This window comes from Gossypium arboreum, chromosome 4 (assembly GCF_025698485.1).
Source record: "Gossypium arboreum isolate Shixiya-1 chromosome 4, ASM2569848v2, whole genome shotgun sequence".
Taxonomy (NCBI): domain Eukaryota; kingdom Viridiplantae; phylum Streptophyta; class Magnoliopsida; order Malvales; family Malvaceae; genus Gossypium; species Gossypium arboreum.
Window position 1 is genome coordinate 60,018,815 of NC_069073.1, and position 4,578 is coordinate 60,023,392.

The 4,578-nt window shown below is 37.5% G+C and overlaps 1 non-coding gene across 1 annotated transcript; it reads left to right on the top strand.

Annotated features, from left to right (window-relative positions):
• Positions 1–391: 391 nt before the first annotated feature.
• Positions 392–498, top strand: LOC128292413 (small nucleolar RNA R71). Its single transcript, XR_008282398.1, has one exon. It is a non-coding gene; the product is annotated as a small nucleolar RNA R71 (small nucleolar RNA).
• The last annotated feature ends 4,080 nt before the right edge of the window (positions 499–4,578 follow it).

The following is a 4,578-nucleotide window of genomic DNA, read 5'->3' on the forward strand; positions in this document are numbered from 1 at the left end:
TGAGGATTATTACCCACGTAGTTTAATTGGTCGTTATCCATGTTGTGGCCATAAGATTGGTATTCCGAATGGCTTGGTCCACCTCCACTTGCTTCGCACTGCATTACTGGGTGAACCCACGAAGAACTAAGAACCATCAATCTTTTTATTTAAGAGTTCTACCTGATTAGAGAGCATGGTGACCGAATCGACGTTATAAACGCCAGCTGTTTTCGTTGGCTTTGTCCTCATGACTTGCCACTGATAGTTATTCAGTGACATCTCCTTTATAAACTCATAGGCATCTTTAGGTGCTTTATTATTGATGGTTCCGCCAGCAGCTGCATCAACCATTTTTCGAGTCGAAGGATTTAGGCCATTATGGAACGTTTGAACCTATAGCCAAAGCGGTAACCCATGGTGAGGGCACCTTCTCAAAAGGTCCTTGTATCTCTCCCATGCATCATACAGTGTTTCTAAATCCATCTGTACAAAAGAAGAGATATCATTAAGTAATTTAGCCATTTTAGCAGGCGGAAAATATTTTAGTAAAAATTTTTCGGTCATTTGTTCCTATGTAGTAATTGACCCTCGTGGTAACGAGTTCAACCACTGTTTACCTTTGTTCCTCAATGAAAAAGGGAATAACCGAAGACGAATGGAATCATCAGAGACACCATTAAATTTAAATGTATTGCATAGTTCTAAGAAGTTGGCTAAATGAGCGCTGGGATCCTCATCCTGCATACCATCAAACTAAACAAATTGCTGTATCATTTGAATAGTGTTAGGTTTTAATTCAAAAGTATTTGCAGCTACAATGAGTCTAACTATGCTCGATTAGGTTCTGTTAAAGAAGGTTTAGCATAATCATAAATAGTGCGTGGGCGAGATTTTGATTAACCGCAATTGCAGGAGGTAGCTGATTACCTTGGTTTTCAGCCATCTCTTCGGTTGGGGGTTGAGTATCGTCTTCTTGCTAGTTTTCTGTGTATCTTAAGCTTTGCCTTATTTCTCTTTGATTTCTGCAAACTGTACGATCGATTTCTTCGTTAAAAATCAATGGTCCTGATGGATTTTTTCTAGTCATAAATTATAAAAACCTGCATAAGCGAAAGAAAAAGTAAATTAATAAATAATAATAATAAATTAAAGTGCACGAAAAATAAATGGCTAAAGTAATAAAAATTGAGTGTTCCTAATATTTCAGTTCCTCGGCAACGGTGCCAAAAACTTGATCGCGTGGTTTCGTGATAGGTTTTAAATATTTATAATTACTCATTCTTGAACTAACTATTATCACGATGTAGGCAAGTGTACCTATCGAACAGTAGTATAGTTTTAGCAAGACTGGATTGTTGAACCCAAAGGAACTAAAAGTACTAGTAATGACTGTCTTTTTATTATCTAGCCTAAGAATAAAGAGGTTTTTGTTTTAACTAACTAATTATCTAAACTAAGAACGCCCAAAGAATGGAATTGGGGAATTGCTTTTGGAAAAATCGATTGAATGAAGACAATACATAAGGAAAAATCCACCTAGACTGTACTTGTTATTCTGGCTCCGAATCGGACGATTTATTCATTTAACTTATTTCGTAGAGATCCCTAAGTTATGTTATTATCCCTATTCAAGACTAATAACGTTTAATCCCTAGATTGAATAACCAAGACTTTTCTTTAATTAACACTCTAGGGTTTCATTAACTTGATCTATGGATCCCCTTTTTAGGTTTCACCCTAATCTAGAAAAATCTTGTCACCTTATGTCTAGGCGCGCAATCAACTCCGCTTAATTATGACAAATGTTCTCTTAAACAGGGTCTATTCCTCCTCTAAATAAGAGCTTATCTTGAATCGGTATCCTGGGATATCAAAACAAGAATTAAGAACACATAATTAAGAACAAGTCAAATATTTATCATACAATTCAGAAGATAATAACAAGATTCGTCTTAGGTTTCATTCCCCTTAGGTGTTTAGGGGATTTAGTTCATAACTAAATAAGAAAACATCTTAGAATGATAAAGAATACAAAACATAAAGAAAACCCAAAACTCCTGAATGGAAATTGAGGAGAGATCTTCAGTCTTAATGATGAATCTGGCTTCTGAGATAGATGAATCGGCTTCTTTGGAGTAATTCCTTACTCCTCTCCTCTTTGTCCTCCTTTTCTTCCTTCTCTAGGGTGTATTTATAGGCTTTGGAATGCCTAAAAGCCCTCAAAATTAGCCTTTTCTGAATTAGACTCAACTTGGGCTCGCAGGGACATGCCTGTGTAACACACCCGTGTGCGATTACTTCATACCGTGCTCGAGCCTGCCAAATTGACACGGCTGTGTCCAGGATGTGTTGATTTCTTACTTTGGCCCATTTTCTCTATTTTTTGCCCGTTTCTTGTTCCTTTCGCTCTCCTATGCTCTCCTAAGTGTAAAACATGAAATTAAAGCATTAGGAGCATCGAATTCACCAATTCTAATGGAAAATCATCCATAAAATGCTTTAAACATGGGGTAAAAATATGTATAAATTACAGTTTATCAATAATTGATGCTATGTAATGGAAAAGTGTATGTGAGCATGACTGTAAATGTGTTTTGGGCCTAATGGCCATATGAATGTGATTTGGGCCTAATGGGCCATATAAATGTTATTTGGGCCTCATGGGCCATATGAAAGAGATTGGGCTTAGTGGGCTATATACAGGTATGTGGATTTGTCTGGGCTTTGTAAGGGGTTTTGGGCCTAGTAGTTGATAACTGCTTAAACAGACATAAAACTTAATTTATTAATTAAAGACGGTGGACAAGTCATAGGGTTTAGGTGTGGTAACGAGTATATGCATGTCTAGGATTGGATTTAGAAAGAACTTGGTACTTAAGCGGTCTTAATGACTCACCTCCTCTTATCTGGAATCCTACCTGGTGCATAGTAATCGTTCATCTTAGCTCACGGGATTTGTTAATGGGAGAAGCTAAGTGAAAATCGTAATAAAAGGGAAAATTACCGAAATGCCCCTAAGGGCGAAATGACCGAAATGCCCCTAGGTGTTGAATGTAAGTTTTATGGATGTGACATGCATATCTGTTGCATACATATGATATTCTGCTTAGGTCTCATATGGGTTAGGTATTATGGAATGGAGGAAGTATATGAGGATCGCATGGTTGCTTGACAATCATGGATCCACCGACGGCTTTTAAGCCTAATGTGTAAATGAAGGTAGTTATGCAATCGGGCTACCGTAGATGTGTATCAGTTTGGTGGGTCAAAATTTATATCCCCACATGATGTGTGGGGGGACAGAGATGGTGTGTAGCGGATGGATTATTGGGATGGGATTCCACTGCACTGCATTGCATGTATGATATTGTTGTGATATTATTGCAATGTGGGCTTCGGCAAAACCGAGGCTAATTTGGGCTAAGGCCCAGAGACCACCGTTGTTGAATTGGGCTCCGGCCCAAAATGGCTAATGATGGCTTTATACTCGTTGAGGGTTGTACACATTGAGTTTTCGAAAGTCACCCCCTCCTTTTAAATTTTTCAGGTGACTCTCAGTAGACGGTTCGACGGATGGAGGGACTCGAAGGTGGCCAACTAGCATAAGAAGTTTAAAGTTAGTCTTTATGTAATTTTTAATATTTTGACTTTAAATTATTTCTATTTGATTTGGGTTCTAACTGTGACAGCCCAAAATAGACCCTAGCCGGAATGTGGTTTCGGGACCACAAAACCGAGGCATAACAATAATTTAAAATTTATTTCGATGCCTATAATATGTGAGTATTCATGTATGACATTTTTTTTGATGATTGATTTAGTGTTATAAAGGTGAATTTCACTAGAAAGGACTTGTGTGAGAAAATTTAGAATTGAGATAGGCAAATGTGGAAGTGGCCTATTGATGCACACTAGAAATGTTGTCCTTGCATGTCAAATTCCCCAAATTTGACTATAGTGGCCGGCCATGGGGATGAATATGGGCAAAAGAAAACATGTCTTAAACATGTTTTGCTAGTGGTGCATGTTAGAAATAATAAAATAAGAGTATGGAAAAAAAAGGAAAAAAAATGTTCATCTTTCACCATAGCTCTTGGCGAATGTCCTAAGGAAAGAAAAGAAAATTTTGCTCATCCATTTTCACTTCTTGGCGAAAATACTAAGGAAAAGGGGAGGATTCTTGCTTCATGCTTGGTTTGGAAGAGATCTAGAAGGAGATTTGGCTAAGTTTGCATCAAGATTAAGGTATGTATGAGGTTGTGTTAGGAGTTTCATGCATGTCTTGGTTGCTAACTTGATGTGCATGTTAGCCATGGCTCAAATCTTTGTTATGCCATGGAAATGGTATTTGGCCAAAGTTGTTATGGTGATAAAGCCATTGCATGCTAAGTGTGAAGCTTGATGATGATGCATGCAATGATGGATTTTCTACTCATGAGTAAGATTTTGAGTTTTCTCTTTGTTTTATCATGATTGAAGTTGAAAAGGAGCATGATTGTCATATTCGGCCATGATGCATTCTTGAGCATGATTCATGCTTCTTGCATGTTAGTTAAAATTTGTGTTTTGGATGGCTATGGACACCTTGAAAATTCG